The 19,205-nt window shown below is 43.0% G+C and overlaps 1 long non-coding RNA gene across 1 annotated transcript; it reads left to right on the top strand.

Moving 5' to 3' along the window:
• The first annotated feature begins 2,609 nt into the window (after window positions 1-2,609).
• On the top strand, window positions 2,610-7,991 carry LOC125163439 (uncharacterized). Its single transcript, XR_007151462.1, has 3 exons — window positions 2,610-2,642; window positions 6,503-6,625; window positions 7,914-7,991. It is a non-coding gene; the product is annotated as an uncharacterized LOC125163439 (long non-coding RNA).
• The last annotated feature ends 11,214 nt before the right edge of the window (window positions 7,992-19,205 follow it).

Raw genomic sequence — 19,205 nt, 5'->3', positions numbered from 1 at the left:
AGACAGAGAGAGACAGAGAAAAAGCAGGGGTGGGCCTGAGAGAGGGGGACACAGAATCTGAAGCAGGCTCCAGGCTCTGAGTTGTCAGCACAGAGCCGGACGCGGGGCTCAAACTCCCGAACCGCGAGATCATGACCTGGGCTGAAGTGGAATGATCAACCGACTGAGCCACCCAGGCGTCCCTTGTGCTACTTTTTCTTCATTTACTAAATAGTTCATTTGATAAATGGGACATCTGATATGTGCCAGGCTCTTGGGATGAATTTCACCATCATGGAATGTACGGTTATTATAGGAGAGATGAGTTTTGAATTGCTATCGTATAACAGTAAGTGCTGCAGTAGAGGTAAACAGACAATGAGCAGCTCTCATGACCATCCAGCTTAGGAGTTCAACATACACCATTTTATTCCATTGTTATGCCATATAATTCTTAGGGTTTTCCCCAAAATATGAGCAATCAGATAATGATGTCTAAGTATTTTATAAGAATATTTTTAGAAGAAGACATCCCTATACATGCCTCATCAATATGCTCAAACCACAACTTTCACTTTACTTTTATTTACCTGTCTTGTGGTCTTCTTGAGTAGGAATTAGTCAAAGGTCCCATCTCAAATTTCCTGCTTCATGTAGTTTCAAAAAGCTCTATTTCCAGAGTTCCATCTCGGCCTCTTCCTACTGAGAAGGATCAAGACAATAACAATTTCCACTGAGAACTAATTATGAAGATAGCAGTGAAATTACTATATCAACAGTCCCATTAATGTAATCACTCGAGAAACCGGATGGAAATTAGTGAAAGCTGTAACGTAGTAAGGGATTGGCCCACCGGAAGCACAGGAGTGATCACTGAACCCATCTGGCTCCAAAATCTGACACTCAGTCCTGAGGAGGAGGATGGAAAGAAGGCAGACACTGGACTTTCAGCAAGTCTTTAGCTGTTGAAAAGAGGAGAGGCCATGGAATACTAAATAGTTTAAATGAATTAATTAGAGTTAATACGTGGGCAAAGCTCAAGACCGTTCTAGAAAGGAAAAAACAAGTTGCAGAATAATATAAAAGACTTCCAAATCTGCAAAACAATGCTCTTTGATATTTATGTGTAGATACTCAAGTAAGAAAACTATCAAAATGACAGAAATGACAAATTCCGAGTTCAAGAGAGTGGTTATTTCTGGAAGGGAGGAAGGATGATGAGATCCAGGTAGGGACTCAAATATTATCATGATTTAATTAAAAATAACAAAGATTTGAAGCAAATGGAAGGAAAATGTGTGAGAATTGAAGCTCTGCCACCCCATGGATACAGCCAAGGTGACAGAGAAAAGTGGATGGAACTGGTTGGGGAGGAGGGACATAAATCCAAGTCTTATCTCTGCTATGCTAGGTTGTGAAACCTCAGATGAGTTTCTTCAATGAATTTCTTCTGGGCTTCTTTTTGTAGGATGAGGAAAATCAGATTTAGCCATACCTTCTTTAAAGTGTTTCTGTGAACATTCCTTAATCAATGTGTATGAATACATTATGAAGACTGTTGAGTGTTCTCCAAATGGGGGTTTTTTTTTTTTTAAGCAACCAATTATAGCTTTAGAGTATATTATGGTTAAGCCAGGAAAAGATTGAGATTAGCAACCAGACTATAGCAGGCAACCTCTGTATTTATCAGCAATATAGAGCTTAGACAGAAAACAGAGTGTTTCCAAAAACCTGCTAATCACTGAAGAAAAATATCCCTAAAACTCTGCGTTATGTTCCACATTCCCACCCACATGCCACCTTTAGGGTTGTCACATCGCTATCTCTGGTGGTGCTCATTGGAACCTTCTGACGGTGTGTGCTTACTGGTACAAAGGGCAGAGTGTGGGTGGGAAAGAACATCTGACATTACCCTGAACTGCAATGGTCTGATGTTACCTATAGCTAATTACCTGCTCTTCCTTAAGGGTGTGAATACTTGTGCAAGATTCATTTGGATGCATGAGGCCAAGGGCTCTCTATCCAGACTTTCCCATGGGGAGTAGCTTACTGGAGACCCAGGGTGGATACAATTATACCTTAGAGACTTTCACCTGCAGTCTTTCCTTAAAAGATGGTCACTTCAATGACACACTTGTCACCAAGGGTTTTGACTAATGATTTTGGGCTAAGACAGAGAACCTCTGCCAGTAGTCGTTTTGCCTATTGGTTTTTGTGTTTTTGCATTTGTCTCCACATGTCTGTCTCTATTGGCTGTGTCTGGCTGACCCTTACTGTTCTTTTTATTTCCTCCCAAGTCTTACCTGTCATTCATTTCTCCCCCCTCATTTCTCCTCCAAGCTTTTTGCTACTGCTGTGCATACTATACCTTGCTTTCTTGGATGTAGTCTCTCTTTTCTCTTTCTTTTTGGTGTGTGTGTGTGTGTGTGTGTGTGTGTGTGTGTGTTGTGGCTCTTTCTCCCTTTTGTCTCCTTATTTTGTGTTTTTCTGCATGTTATCTGATGCCTATTGTTTGGGGACCCCAGACTACTCTTTAGATTGGATGGGTTGGAAATCTTTCTCTGTTAAAATGGTTACTCATACTTAAACCAGTTAATACTTTTTCCCTATTGTTCTGCAGGAACACATTTTGTCTGAGTGGAGTGTGCCAGGAGAAAGCAAATGTGAGTCACCGTTCTTTTTCTTCTGTGTGTGCCATGGTTTTGCTTTTACAAGACACCAAGAGTGAGAGAAGGCTATTGTTGTACTGAGTACCTTTTCCCTTGAGATTATGCTGAGTCATGGCTGAGGGAGTTACTTTTCAGGGAAGCAGACTCCAAGAAGGAGTTACTGGGTGAGCAATATGATCTTGCTGTTCAGATATGATTATATGTTGGGAATCCAGAGAGCAGTTCAGTAGACAGAAGAATCCTCATTTCAGGGAGTCATAATTTTCATGGTAGCATGTCCCTGCAGATGGTGTCAGAAAGAAAAAGAAACAACAGAAAAAAAAATGGCTTAATTTCTCCGAGATCCTGTGTGGTCACTTGTCGAGCCCATACTTACTACACTGGGACTGTGAAATGAAGATGGAATTTTCTTGGGTTTGTGGAACTAATTAGCTCCCCAAACTGACAAAAACATGAACTGAGGCATTGAAGAATGATGTAGAGGTATCTTTTTTTTTTTTAAGTTTATTTATTTATTTTGAGAGAGAGACAAAGGGAGCACAAGCAAGTGAGGGGCAGAGAGAGAGGGAGAAAGAACACCAAGCATGCCCCACACTGTCAGCATGGAGCCTGATGCGAGGCTCAAACCCAGGAACCAGGAAATCATAACCTGAGCTGAAACCAAGAGTTAGAATCTTAACCGACCAAGCCACTCAGGCATCCCTAATTTTATTTATTCTTTAATTTTTTAACTTTTACATTTTTTAAGTTTTTAAAAATTTACATCCAAGTTAGTTAGCATATAGTACAACAATGATTTCAGGAGTAGATTCCTTAATGCCCCTTACCCATTTAGCCCATCCACCCTCCCACAACCCCTCCAGTAACCCTCTGTTTGTTCTCCATATTTAAGAGTCTTTTATGTTTTTGTCCCCCTCCCTGTTTTTTATTATTTTTGCTTCCCTTTCCTTGTGTTCATTTGTTCTGTGTCTTTAAAATTTTTTTTTTTTCAACGTTTATTTATTTTTGGGACAGAGAGAGACAGAGCATGAACAGGGGAGGGGCAGAGAGAGAGGGAGACACAGAATCGGAAACAGGCTCCAGGCTCTGAGCCATCAGCCCAGAGCCTGACGCGGGGCTCGAACTCACGGACCGCGAGATCGTGACCTGGCTGAAGTCTGACGCTTAACCGACTGCGCCACCCAGGCGCCCCTGTTCTGTGTCTTAAAGTCCTCATATGAGTGAAGTCATATATTTGTCCTTCTCTGACTGACTAATTTCACTTAGCATAATACCCTCCAGTTCCATCCACGTAATGGCAAATGGCGAGATTTCATTCTTTTTGATTGCCGAGTAATTCTCCATTGTGATATAGAGGTATCTTAAGGCAGCTTTCAATGAGCAGAGTGTGGAATTCAAGGTAGCAAAAAAGAGCTCCTGCCTCTCCCCAGGGTCTCCAATTCTTTTTGTCAATGTTGACAAAGGCTCTTGGCTCAAGGCACAGAAGCTTCAGCTGCCAACTCACATGTAGATGTTTCTCTAGGTTTTAACGTTAGGGTTGTGTCTAAGGCAGCCGTAACTTTATTCTGATGAGTTCACACACAGTCCCTCCCCCCACGTACACACAGTATGCATCATGCAGCCATGAGCATAGATGCACCCTTACACACAAACCCTGTGCAAAGTGTAGACAGGTTTCCCCTCTCTTTGGAAGTGACCTTGCCCTCATACCATGTCCTATGGGCTCTGATTTGATGCTTGCTGCTTCTTGCCAATGCACCTAAAGAGGCCAAGTGTCTTGATCTCACCTCCACACCCTTTTACTACTCCTCTTCCCTGCGGCCCTGGTTTTGACCCATTCTCCTGGTTGCTGCATTGCTCTTTCTGCTGCTCTCATACGCTTCAAAAAAAAGATCTTGCCTCTTCCCACTCAAATCAAAGAGCAACTTTATTGTTTCAAACTTAGAGAGATGGATACAAAATAGTATAATGAAAACCCACATACCCATTATCCAGCTTCATCAAATCTTTATATTAAGCCATATTTGCAGGAGAATTCTTTAAAAGAAATTACACGTTATAGATATAATGGAGGCCTCCTGTGTACTCTTCTCAGATATATTTCCTCTCCCTCCCTCACTCCCCAGAGGGGATCATACTCATGAATTCAGCCTTTATCATTTCCGTCTATGTTTTTTATATTGTTGCCACATATGCTATGTACCCATAAAAATTATAAAACATTGTTATGCCCATTGTAAAAGTTGATATAAATGATGTCTTGTTGGAAATGTCACACTGTATCTTGGCTCTTTTGCTGGAAGTTGTTTCTGGGATTTATTCAGAGTTGATAGATGTAGCTCTGGCGCTTTCATTTTTAAATGCCAGATGGTGTTGCAATGTCTGAATATAACGTAACTGACCCATTCATTCTCCTGTGGGTGGGCATTAGGTTATTTCCATTTTTTTTGGACTTGTTTTGATTCTATCACATACAATCAACATTCTTGTACATGTGTTTTGTGCACATATGTTAGAGGTTCTTTATGGCATTTATAAACTTTAAATTTGCAGATCAAAGGGTATGTACATTTTCAGCTGGGCTAGATAATGCCAGATAGCTTCCTAACATCATAACAATGCATACTCCTCTGTGAGTATATGGTGTTCCCTGGCTTTCTTCGTCTTTGCTAGCCTCTTCATCATCAGATTTCACATGTTTTGACAATCTGATGGTTGAGGGCATCTCACTGTTGTTTTACTTTGCATATTCTTCATTGCTAGAGACGTTAATTCATTTTTTCATGTGTCTGTTGGCTACTTGGGTTTTCTCTACTGGAAACTGCCCATCATACTCTGTCCATTTTGCCTCTTGGGTGTGATTAGCACCTTCCCTCCAAGAAAAAGAAAGGGCATTCTGTATTCACGTGTTGACACAGATAGCACATTGTCCAAGCCATAAAATACAAACCCCATCCCTGCTGGTGGTAGGCAGAAGTCCAAGCTCCCTCACTTAGAGGCAGAATTCCCAGCCCCTGGTGCCCACACATTTTCCTTCAGTATTCAGCAAACACTAACCTAGGTACTGTTGTGAAGGGATTTTTACACATGTGATTGAAGTCCCAAATCAGTTGACCTTAAAATGGAGATCTTCTGTAGTCCTGATGTAATTCCATGAGACTTTCAAAAGCAGAGAGTTTTCTTTGTCTGACTCTAGAAGAAAAGGTCAGGGACACACTCTGGCCGACCTGAAAGAAAGCCAACATCCATGTTGGGAGCTGCCTTATGAAAACTGCACCTGGCAGAGACCGCAGGGAGCCTCAAGATCTGAGCGCTATTCCCAGCAACAGCCGGAAGGGAAATGGTGACCTGAGTCCTCTCTTGCAAGGAAATAGATTCTGCTAACAGCCAGTGAGCTGGAAGGAAGATCCTGAACCTTAAAGAGAATGGCAGCCCTCACCTGGTGAGACCATACCTTGGTGTGCTGACCCTGACCTACAGAAACTGTGATAATACATATGTGTTGTTCTACACCACTAAGTTTATGGTCATTTGTTACAAAGCAATAGAAGACTAATGCCCCCATCTCCCAGCTACTGTTAGTGCCTGCTGCATCCTTACCACTTAGAGCTTTAGCCTCAGTCTACCTTCCCTTCTCTTAGGTAAGGTTTATTAAAATACCCATAGAATTACCCATGCTTCCTGACAGTATTCAGTCCAGGGTGAAGCCTTGCTTACTTATACCTACCCTAAATCCCCTAACACAAACCCCAGTCCTATGATTCTGTACATCCTCTCATGGGGATGCCCCACAGTCTCCCATGGTGTGTGTTTCCACTTGCTGCCAGGTGCAATAAACCCAACTCCTTCTATAGGTGTGTTCCTGCTGTCCTTGGCTGGAGGACACTGATGCCCTGAATAGGATAGACGCCTGCACTTTTGAACCACCTTGGGTACTCACTGGCCGTATTACCTTCCTGAGTCATCTATTTTAAGAGGTATTAGACTTTTCTTCAGTAGACTGAGAAGGTGGGGCTAGCTAATCTGGAGGGAAAATGTGTGGGGGGCAAATCTACACAGACCTTTGGGGTTTGTCAGTCCTAGGTTTAATCTTTATTCTGCTTTTACTAGCTATGTGGCTTGGGCTACATATTCATCTTCCTGAGCCTCAGTTTTTTCATCTCTAAATTGGGATCAGCAAACCAAACAGGTTTGGTGTGAGGATTAATTAAATGTAAATTTCTTGGACTACACGGATGGTCCCTCCAATATCTCTACTCAATTTTTAAAATTATTTTTAATGTTTATTTATTTTTGAGAGAGAGACAGAGACAGAGTGTGAGTGGGGGAGGGCAGAGACACACACACACACACAGAGAATCTAAAGCAGGCTCCAGGCTTTGAGCCATCAGCACAGAGCCCAATGCTGGGCTGGAACCCACGAAACACGATATCATGACCTGAGCCAAAGTTGGATGCTTAACTGACTGAGCCACCCAGGTGCCCCAATCTCTACTTAATTTTAAATGCACATAAACTTTATAGCAATAAAAAGTATTTTGACAATAGAGGATGCTGATGTTAACTAATGCTTGTTTTGACTACCTTAACGTTTCAACTGTTCAAAATGCCTGATGCCAGCAAGATGTTAACAAGGGTGTGGTACAGGCAGTGATATATGTGTTTATTGTCCCCCAAAAAGGGAAAACATATTTTTCTATTAGGAGATTCCCAGTGAATTTCCTTTTTCCTTCCTTCTTCCAAAAGATTCAAGCTCTTAACCTTTATGGTTATGCTATAACCTTTGCTGGTATGTATTAAAGTGGTGGTTCAATTTTATATCACCAACGCCACTCACACACATGGACAGAATCTCACCAGGCTTTGACTCTCCAGGGGATCTCATCAGCATTCATAGCTGTTCCTCGCAAATAGTGCCTGTGTAGAGCTCCTCCAGGAGTCCCCTTCCCTTCGTCTTCCTGGGGACCCCCAAAGAGCGACCTGAAGCCCTCATGTGCGGAGACACTTCTAGATTGTGGCTCACTGCACCGCTGCTTTGGACTGGGCCCCCACTCCCCGCCTGCCCGGAGCCCTGCCTGAGCTGTCTGCTCCCTCCACCACTCTCATATCAAGGCCATGCCCCTTTTAGGCCTCAGTTTTGCAGGTGCCTTGCATTTGTCTGTGAGGTAAGACTAACAGATGGGTCTCACAGCAATGTTGCTGGGGTCCCCAGGGATGACAGATAAGGTGAGCACTCGTTTAATTCATCAGAGTTCTTTCTTGCAGGAGATACACTTGCCACCAAGATGTCTGGGTTCAGATGGATTTGAGGAAAAGCCACCACTGCCTCTCCCCACTCCTTAGGTCTGGACCTGTATCAGGTGCGGCTTATACTGTCAAAACTTGTGTTAGGGCACCTGGGTGGCTCATTAAGCAACTGACTTCGGCTCAGGTCATGATCTCAGGGTTCGTGAGTTAGAGGCCTGTTTTGGGTGAGTTTGAGCCTGCCACGGGTAAAACATGAGCCCTGCTGCGGGTGAGCCCCACTTCTCTCTCTCTCCCCCTCTCTCTCTACTCCTCCTGGGATTCTCTCTCTCTCTCTGCCCCTCACTCACTTGTGCCCCCCCTCAAGAAACAACAACAACAACCCCCTCCCCCCAAACTTGTGTTAGAGTTCTTCAGAGAAACAGAAGCAATAGGACAATATATATGTGAGGGGGGAGGATTTATTATAATAAGAAAATGGATCATGTGATTATGAAAACTCAGAAGCCCCATGATCTGCAGTCAGCAAGCTGGAGACCCGGGAGAACCAGTGAAAGTTTGAGTATGAAGAGCCAGGAAGGCTCATGGTGTAAGTCTTAGTCTGAGGGCAGGAGAAGACTGATGTCCCCCTCAGCAGTTGGGCAAAGATTGTAAATTCTCACTTCGTCTGCCTTTTATGCTATTCAGGGCTCCAACAGGCCCACTCACACTGAGGAGGGCAATCTGCTTTACTCGGTCTACTGATTTATATGTCAATCTCATCTAGAAACGCCCTCACAGACACCCTGAGAAATGTTGTGTGACCAAATATCTGAGCACCCTGTGGCCCAGTCAAGGTGATGCCTCATATTAACCCTCACAAAACTCTTCAGAGATGAAATCTGTGGGTGGCCCTGAAATCTCTTCTTCCCTGAAAGCTGTCTTCTGAGCCATGCTGGTTCTCTAGACGTATTTTGTCTATATCTGAATCTAAATAACCAACAATTCCTTATTCTGACACATGTTTAGGGAGCACCCCTCTGGGTCAGGCATTACTCCAGGTGCTGGGGATGTAGGGGGGACAAGAGAAGTAACATTGCTGCTGTCAGGTAACCTGTGCAGTGACAGAGCCAATGAACAAGTACCATAATAAGACAATTATAGAGTATGATCAATGCCAAGGAGGAAATAAAGAGAGGGGGTAGGGTATGGGGGTGAGATACTTAGAGTGGCCTACTGTCTTTGTTTGCTCGGGCTGCTGTAACAAAAACCATTACCAGGTGGCTGAAACAAACAGTTCTCACAGTTCTGGAAGTCTGAGATCAGTGCCGGTGTGTTTGGGTTCTGGTGAGAGCCCTCTTCCTGGATTGCAGAAGGATGTCTTCTTTTGTTTTTAATGTTTTGTTTATTTTTGAGAGAGAGCTTGAGCAAGGGAGGGGCAGAGAGAGAGGGGGACAGAGGATCCAAAGCAGGCTCTAAGCTGACAGCAGCAAGCCCAGCGCAGGGCTAGAACTCATGAACCGTGAGATCATGACCTGAGCCGAAGTCAATGCTCAAATGACTGAGCCACCCAGGCTCCCCCAGAGGGATGTCTTCTTGCTGTGTTCTCACATGGGGGAGAGAGACCTTTGGCCTCTTCATTTTCTTACAAATACACTAATCCCATCATGGGGGCTTCATCCAAATCCAATTACTCCCAAAGGGTCTAACTCTAAACACAACCACATTGGGGATTTGGGCCTCAACATGTGAGTTTTGGGGGGACACACACATTCAGTCTACAGCAGCAGGTGAGACCTTCCTGGGAGGAGTCACAAGGAGGCAGATGCAGAATAAACAGGATCACGTTTGCAGAGTCACGGAGGCGCTGCTGATCATGCCAGGTCCTAAAGGCCTTGGTCAAGGCATTTGGATTTCATTCCAGTAAGCAATATGAGGCAAATAAGTTACATGAACTTTGTCATAGTTAGAATAAAGGCTAAGCTAATGTAACAAAGCCACCCAAGAACATTTAGTGGCTTCAAGAACACAGAAATTTATTCTTCTCTCATACTAAGGTCCAAGGTAGGTAGGTGGCCTCTGCACCATGACTGTTAGGAGCCCAGGCTGGCAGATGCCATTCTCAACAAGTGATGTAGAAGTTGCACACATCACTTTCAACTACAACCCATGGGCTAGAACAAGTCCCATGGGCACACCTGGCTAGTAAGGGAAACTGGGAGATCCTTTCTCTGGCTGTCCAGCCATGTATCCTGGAAAGAGGGCAGAAAAAACTGAAGAAGGGCAGTACAACGGGCCTGGTGGAATTTGTCACATCTTGTTTGGTGATGCTAGAGGAAAGTATATCTGTATTAAGTTTTATATGATTTCTCTGTTAATTGATAATTTTTTTTTTGTTTGCTCCAGGTGTCATCTGCGAAAGGAAGATGTATTCTATTCTTGGAGTGAAGCCTTGGGGTACGATTCAAGGTTGTTGATGGTGGGGGGAGGTGTTGTCAGGGGACAGAAGCTCAGAACACTACCCGGGGCTGTAAGTTAATTGAGCAGAAACAATGATTTAGTCAATTGTCATTCGAGTCAGATATGTCTGACACACTCTATCATCAAAGCCAAGGCATTTTGGGAGAGAATGATTATTCCCATTCATTACATGGGGAGATTTTAGACACTTCAAAACCATTGGATTACAAAGTTGCTGGGGCAGAACCTGCAAAAGATAAAGTTATAATTGAAAGCTACTTACGTGATATATTTAAAATGAGTTCAACATTCTACTTCTAGGCATGTTAAGAAATCTCAAATAATTGTTTTTGGCCAGAGCTAAATTTTGAACCCCTAAGACAGATGGTTCTGACATGCTCTCACTCAAGTAATATTAATGGTTTCTGTTTATTACATGCTATCACCGAGTTCCTTCTGCAGGTGTGAGGATGACAGGCCCTTGTTATCATTTTATTTAAACCTCACAATATCCCTGGGTAAGTTCTGGATTTAGCAAATAAAATACAGGATGCCAGGTGAAATTTGAATTTTATATAAATAATAAATAATTTTTCATAGTAAAAGTATGTCCCCAATATTGCATAGAACATACTTATAGTAAAAAAAATGTTATTGAGGTGGCTCACCTGGGTGGCTCAGTTGAGTGTTCAACTCTTGATTTTGGCTCAGGTCATGATCTCATGGTTCATGAGTTCAAGTCCCACATTGGGCTCTGTGCTAACAGTGTGGAGCCTTCTTGGGATTCTCTCACTCTCTCTCTGCCCCTCCCCTACTCTCTCTCTCTCTCTCTCTCAAAAATAAATAAACTTAAAAAACAATAAATTTTTTAAAAATGTTATTTATTTGAAATTTAAATTTAACCAGACATTCCTGCGTTGTATCTGGCAACCACACCTGAAAAGTAAGTGGTACCATCCTCATTTTTCACATGTAGAAATGGGAGATTCAGGGAAGCTTAAGTGGCCTCCTTGGGTCATATAGCCAGTAAGGATGAGTACAGGATTTAGACACAGTCTTTTGGATTTTTAAGTTCATGACCTTGCCAGCACATTGTGTTTTTATCCTTTAGAGTGCTCCTTGATACCCTGCGGACCTGGCCCTAACTTCCCTCCAGTCTTACATCACCTCTCCTGTGCTCAGCTCCAACAGAACTCTGCTAGCTGCCAGGGCATCCCTGTCCTCAAGAAGCTCCCATCCATTAGAGGCCAGAATCCAGATAAGAATCCAGCCTATTATAGTACAAAGTGTTAGGTGAGGGGGACAAGTTGAGGAAATAATTTAATCTGTAGTAAAATACCGTTGATTGGGTGGTTTAAACAAAGGGAATTTGTTTTCTATCTGTTCTGGAAGTTGGGAAATTCAAGATCGACATGTTGGCAAGGTAAGTTTCGTTCTGAGGTCTCTTTTCTTGGCTTGCAGGTGGCCACCATCTCACTATGTGCTCATATAACCAATTCTTTGTATACATGCTATGGGGGGAGATATATATATATTTTGAGGGAGAACTCTGGTGTCTTTTCCCACAAGAACATGAATCCTATCAGATTAGGGCCTCATCCTTATGACCTTATTTGACCTTAACGACTTTCTTAGAGCCCCCCTCTCTAAATACAACCACACTGGGGATTATGACTTTAACATACAAATTTTGGGGGGACATAAACCTTCAGTCCATATCAGAGGGACAGTGAAGACTTCGTGGGGCAGGTGACATTTAAGCTAGGTTTAGAAAAATTAGCAGGCATCAACAAAGGAGGAATAAAGATGTTCTAGGTGGAGAGCACAAAACTATGCGCTATGTTAGAGGAACAGTGAGCAGTTCTGGCTTTGGAGCATTGACTTTCAAGCTTTTGTCTAGCTTTTGTGGACCAGAACATCACCTGGGAAATTTGTTTTCAATTCTGCATCAGTACATGGGTTTAGCAGTCTGCAACATGACCAGAAACCAGGTGATTCTGTTACAGATGGTCTATCAGTCACACTGAGAAACTTGTTTCCAGAAAGCCCCCAGAGATGAAGCTGAATGGGCAGATTGCACCAGGTGGTGAAGAGTTTTTATGCTAGATTGAGAAGTTAAGATCTTATTTGAATGACAACTTTAGACATTCCTAAGGACAGAGATAAAGATGAAGGCTCCTCAAATAAGAATAGAGGTGTTTCTTGAAGTTTCACTTTGAAAAGATTCCAAATAATAAAAATAGAGCCACATTGATAATTCATCTCAATGGTATCTGGGACTAGGGTTAATCCCAAGGATCAGCTGGAGATAGGGATGCTGGCCAGATGTGCTGTGGGTTGACTGACTTTTATTTATTTAAAAAAATTTTTTTTAATGTTTATTTATTTTTGAGAGAGAGAGAGACAGACAGAGCCTTAGTGGAGGAGGGGCAGAGAGAAAGGGAGACACAGAATCCAAAGCAGGCTCAGGCTCTGAGCTGTCAGCACAGAGCTTGACATGGTTCTTGAATTCACAAACCATGAAATCATGACCTGAGCTGAAGTTGGATGCTTAACCGACTGAGCCACCCAGGCACTCCGACTGACTTTCAGATGCTTGGCTTCTGTCTGTCAGAGCTTGACTGAACATATGTTTCACTCTGGTAGAATTTTCAGCCAGTTGAGCCAGAAAACTGGTGAATGATTTTTTTCAGGCTGAAGAAACAATGTATTTGTCTTAACACTATTTTGAAAAAGAGCATCTAGTGGATTAAACATAATGATAATATAATTTCTGTTTTCTGATTTATTCATTTAAAAGTTAATTTTTGTTATGAATAAGCACACCCCTCTTTAAGTAAATTAGGAAAACACTAAAAAGTAGAAGAAAAAAGTCACTCATTATTACTTCCCAAACAAAATACATTACTTTTTTTGATTTTTAAAATTTCAAAAAGTTTATATTTTAAATAATTTCTTATTTGATGTTGTTTCCTATTTGGACTGGCTGTTTGCAAATGTCCCCAGCTTATCTCAATGAATGTGACTTTTTAAAAAGTTGGACCTGAATTGATGACCTAGTTTAAATTATATTCAATTTGACAATATCTACTGAATGCCTGCCATCTGCATCGTTTTGAGTTAGATCCTGTGGTGGTTACAAAGATTAACAAGACATAGCACTTGACTTAAGTAGGTTATTAGCTAGTGAGACAGCCAGACCTGTGTAGAACACGATAGAAGGATAATATGGCAGTCACCAAAGAAACAAGCTAATTCCAGTTGAAATGTTTATGTGTAGGGTGGAAATGAAGCACACAAACAGAGGTTTTTGAGAAGTTCCATTGAGCTGGAACTGAAAGGGTCCCTTGGCATTCAAGTATAATCTGAAGAAAGGAGAGCAAATATGTGAGACCACATGGTACTGGTCTTGGCAAGTGTGGTCATCATGCTTGAGTAAGTCATGAAGTAGAGAATGGGTCCATCTGAATTCTGAGTGGCTCTCCTTGCAAAAAAAGAAGAGTCAGTGAAGGAGAAGAGATTATATTTCCCATGGGGTGTTGGAAAGCAGTGAGGGTCTCTGGGCACAGAGATGATGGCCAGGGCAGGGAGAGGATGTGCAGAGAGAGTGATGTGGCAGGGAGGTAGGGAATGTATGTGTGTGCTCATGTGTACACGTGTGTGCAGTGTGTGTGTATGTGCACGAGCTCATGTGTGCGCACATGTGTATGTGTGTAAGCAGAAAAAGGGAGGGTGAAAGATTGATTTTTAGCAGTTGCTGTTGTGAAAAACATTTGATAAAGAGAGACTCTAAAGAGGATTCTAGAAACCTTTCCCTTTAAAAAATTTGTTTTTACATTTATTTATTTTTGATAGAGAGAGACAGAGCACAAGTGGGGGAGGGGCAGAGAGAGAAGGAGACTCGGAATCTGAAGCAGGCTCCAGGCTGTCAGCACAGAGCCCAATGTGGGGCTTGAACTCACAAATAGCGAGATCATGACCTGAGCCGAAGTCAGACGCTTAACTGAGCCACCCAGGCACCCCTAGAAAGCTTTCTATATGACATACCTTATAAACTCCATAAGCCACTTTTTCTCACCTTTTAAGAGTATCCTTGAAGAATGTGGTGTCAGATAATTGCTGTTTTGGGATGAGTTGACATGCAGAGTCAGATGGCCCATTATAGTCTGACTTCCTGTATGCTTTCTAAGATTGGGCCCTGAAAACTTTCCATTGATTGAGATGTATTTTCATTTTCTTGTTCTCTCACACTGGGTCAGTTATCTATTGCTGTAGCAGAGCACCCCAGATCTCTGTGGGTAAAAACAACTGTTTTGTTGCTTGTGAATCTGTGGGTCAGGAATTTGGGCAGAGCTCTGTGAGGACGGCTCATCTGTTTCATGTGGTGTCATTTGATATCCAATATACCTCCCTCACATGCATGGAGTCCCAGTGTGGTTGTCAGCCCAGGAATCTTGGCTTTCTTTCCTCTCCCTATAATTTCTCATCCTTGAGGATCTCTCCCTCTATGTGGCCTTTTTCTCTGGAAGGAGATCCTGGACTTCTTTACATGGTGGTTGTGTCAAAACAAAGAGCAAGTGGAAGCTGCAGGGCTCTTAAGATCTAGAACCTCACGGGGCGCCTGGGTGGCGCAGTCGGTTAAGCGACCGACTTCAGCCAGGTCACGATCTCACGGTCCGTGAGTTTGAGCCCCGCATCGGGCTCTGGGCTGATGGCTCAGAGCCTGGAGCCTGTTTCCAATTCTGTGTCTCCCTCTCTCTCTGCCCCTCCCCCGTTCATGCTCTGTCTCTCTCTGTCCCCAAAATAAATAAACGTTGAAAAAAAAAATTTTTTAAAAAATTAAAAAAAAAAAAAAGATCTAGAACCTCACAATGTCCCTTCTACCACATTCAATTGACCAAAGTAAGTATCAAGACCAGTCCAGGTTCAAAGGGTAGGGGAATAGACCCTGTGTCTTGGTGGGAGATGCTGAAACATGCTGTGGTCATGATTTCCAATCCCCCAGATTTCCCAACAGCATTCCCAGGGGCTTCTTTTTACCAGCCCTGGCCCTGCCCTCCCAGCAAAAGTCTCCAGGTTCTCAAGCAGGCAGCCTCAACCTGGGGTCCCACACTTGCTCGATGGCCACCCCAAACCCTCTGCGTATGGGATGGGGCCCAGAATAGAGACTCCGTATGTCGCATCTTCACAGGTCTCCTCTCCCCTTCCAGGGAAGAATTCAGTTTCCTGGAGAATTAGGACATCCCAAATTGTGTTTGGGTTACATATATATGTAGTAAACTCCTTTTTTAAAAAGCCAGAGACTGGGGCACCCAGGTGGCTCAGTCAGTTAAGCATCTGACTTCAGCTCAGGTGATGATCTCATGGTTTGTGGGTTTAAGCTCCACATCAGGGCTCTGTGCTAACAGCTCAGAGGCTGGTGACTGCTTTGGATTCTGTGTCTCCATCTCTCTCTGCCACCCACCCCACTTGTGCTCTCTCTCTCTCTCTCTTAAAAATAAACATTTAAAAAAAAGGCAGAGACTAATAAACACAACATTCATGATGACGACTGCCTCTTGGGGGCTATGGTGAGGAGGCGGGGAGCTGGAATTAGGGAGAAGCTACCAGTAAAAAGATATATGTGTGTGTGTGTGTGTGTGTGTGTGTGTATACATGTGTATGTGTATATACACACACACACACACACACACACACACACATCTGGGAAAAGTTCAAGCACTAGAGAAATGTACAAAATAAGTAAAAGTCTCCTTCCCTTCTCAATCCCCAGCCTCATAGGTAACTACTGTTAATAGTACCCTTCTGATAAATTTTCAAAAATATTTTATGCACATCTCAAGCAGAGGAAACAGCCTCCATGGGTGCCCAGAGGCAGAAAGGAGCTTGGTGTGGCATAGAGCTGAGCAGCGAGTGTGCCTGGTGGAGAGTGAGCTGGGGAAAAAGAGGCATAAGGCCTTGAAACCATGGTGGGAAGTTTGGATTTTCAGCACACACAGAAGGGTTTGGAACAGAGGAATGAATGGATTTCATTTGCATTTTTACCAGGCTCACTTGGCTGCTGTCGCAGAAGGGCTTCAAGGGACTTCCTCTATCATTGACAAGTCTTTACAATTTCTGATTGAATTTGTAACCTATTAGCTCAATCGGACATCAAATGGGCTTTGACTTGCATATTCCCAGAATTAAAACTGACTTAAATTTAATCACTGATGTTTTCTGCTGCTTCTGATACAAGCACATCGCTTTGACTTATTTCTCTTCTATACTCAGGCACTTGTGTGTGCTCATTCTGGTTAGTCCAGCAAGACTCAAAAATCCCAGTGTGGGGCTGCAAAGTCCTTTAGGACTCCATGTAAGTGACACTCCTTCTTATCTCGGGGTCATCCTGGGTATCTTTTCTAAGAGCCTGGAACACAAACCCCACCCCTTGCCCACACTAACCTTGTCCACACAAGCCTTATCCATCTGTCAGCTTCAGCTTCACCTCACTTCTTTCCAGAAGCCTTTGCTTCACCCCAAAACACTCCCGCCTACTATGTGTGCCCAAACATCCTGCCCTTCTCCTTTGTAAGACTCAACACTTCTGCACTTACTTAATATCTGTCTTCCTTGTTAAGCAAAAGTTCCATGAGGCTGGGGTGTTTTGTTCACTCTTGACCATTCTCTGAAAGAATCGTTTTGTTGAAAAAATAGTTTCCCTGTTTATTGTTGTCTGTGTGGGTCTTGGGGCCTCATCCACCTCGTTTATCATTGTAGTGCAGCACTTAATAGGCTCCGACACAGAGTAAGCTCTTCCCGAAGTTATGAATGAGAACACAGGTGTTGTGGAAAGGGGGCGGGGGTGGAATCACTCATGCCTGTGTGCCAGTCCCAGGTCACCTCTTACAACCTCTTACGCCTCTTAACTTGGCCAAGTCTCAACCTCTTGGAACCTTAATTTCTTTATCTGTAAAAGAAAAAATTAAGATGGACTAATTATGCTTCAGAGGATCGCTGTGAGAATCAAATAAGGTAATAATTGTAAAGTGGCTTGTTCTCTTGAAGCCTGCTGAGTTCCCCTTACTTCCCCGTTTTAAGGATTGTAGGGTTCCCAGTTGGGAGGGTACTATGGCAACACTCCTGCCCTAGCCCTGCTGAGACGCATCACCTGCCAGAATCCAATTTCCTCTTCCTCAAAGACTTTACTGTCAGTTGCTGTCTCTTGGCCAATTTTTTCCCTAAGGGGTCTGCTCTCTGAAATGTGAAAATTAGCTCCTTCGCACCATTCTGGGGACCCCTACATTGGACCCTGCTGGTCACAACCAAAGGGGATTTTTTCCCCATGTGAAGGGTCCTAGGAGTTGTCTTGCAAACAGCACTAAATCATGGTGAGTAGCTGGTGTCAGTTTCATTCATACAGCACTGCAGTCACCATGTAAGCCTGATAATCATCTTCATTTCACAAATTTTTCTGTTGTCCCTTCTCAAGGCTAGAAAGTGGTGGCACCAGGTTCTCTGGTTCTGGAGCCCTTGCTCTCACCCTAAACCAGAGGGCTGATAATAAAGCACTTACCTGATGGTCCTGAGTATGGAAATATCTCTGAGAGGATTTTATTATTTTATTTTATTTTTTTTGAAATTTATTGTCAAATTGGTTTCCATACAACACCCAGTGCTCATCTCAAAATGTGCCCTCCTCAATACCCATCACCCACTCTCCCCTCCCTCCCACTCCCCATCAACCCTCAGTTTGTTCTCAGTTTTTAAGAGTCTCTTATGCTTTGGCTCTGAGAGGATTTTATAGTGACAGGATATCAAGGTGAATTGGCCTCATTTCCAAATTCATCTGATTGATTCACAATAAATGTCCACAGTTTTGATCTGGATTTTTGAGCCCTGCATGATTTTGATGATAGACTCCTAAGGCTGTGATTCTGAATTGATGGCTCCTACTTTTAAAAAGTGTGGTGTCCAGGGCCATCCAATAACTTCTGAGGACTCTTTGTTTTTGGAAAAGTGATCTATGGATGTAGTGAAGTGGAGTTCTTGGCCATAGTTTTCCTCATTTGTTACAGCTTCTCTGCTGTCGAGGCCTCTCTTTGCACAACTTGTTCCCATCTGGTGCTAGAAGAGTGTATTAGTCAAGGTTCTCCAGCGAAACAGAAACAGAATACACATCTCTGTCTCTGTCTTTCTCTCTCTCTATCATCTATTTATCATATCATATCATATCATCATATCATATCAATCAAACATATCTATCTATCATCTATCTACCTATCTATGCATCCAACCATCCATCTATTTATATTTATTCTAAGGAATTGGCTGATGTGATTGTGGTGGCTGGCAAGTCTGAAACCTGTTGGGTAGGCTGGCAGGCTGGAGATTCAGTAAGACTTGATGTTGCAGTCTTGAATCTGAATTCCACAGGGTAGCAGGCTGGAAACTTAGGTAGAAATTCTGTGCTGCAATCTTGAGAAGAATTGTTCTGGAAAACCTGTCTTTGCTCTTAAGACCTTTGACTGATGCATGAGGTCCACCCATATTATGGAGGATAGTCTGTTTTATGCAAAGTCTACTGACTTAAATGCAATCATATCTAAGAAATGACTACACAGAAACATCTAGACTAGTGTTTGATCAAACAACTGGGTACTAGAACCTACCAAATTGACACTTAAAGTTAACCAAAAAAAAAAAAGGGAACGTGGCACATTCTGACCCCAGTGTCTGTTGCTGCTATCCATGTTGGTTCTCCTCTCCCCCACCTACTACCAACAATTTTGCCAAAGTTTGGATGACTCCTTACTTTATTTTCTCCTTCCAGAATAATGATGGGGGCACTCTCTTTGGCTCTTACATGTTTCCTGCCACCCCACCTGCTCAGCT

Source organism: Prionailurus viverrinus, chromosome B1, assembly GCF_022837055.1.
Source record: "Prionailurus viverrinus isolate Anna chromosome B1, UM_Priviv_1.0, whole genome shotgun sequence".
NCBI lineage: Eukaryota > Metazoa > Chordata > Mammalia > Carnivora > Felidae > Prionailurus > Prionailurus viverrinus.
This window is presented reverse-complemented; position numbering and strand designations above follow the sequence as displayed.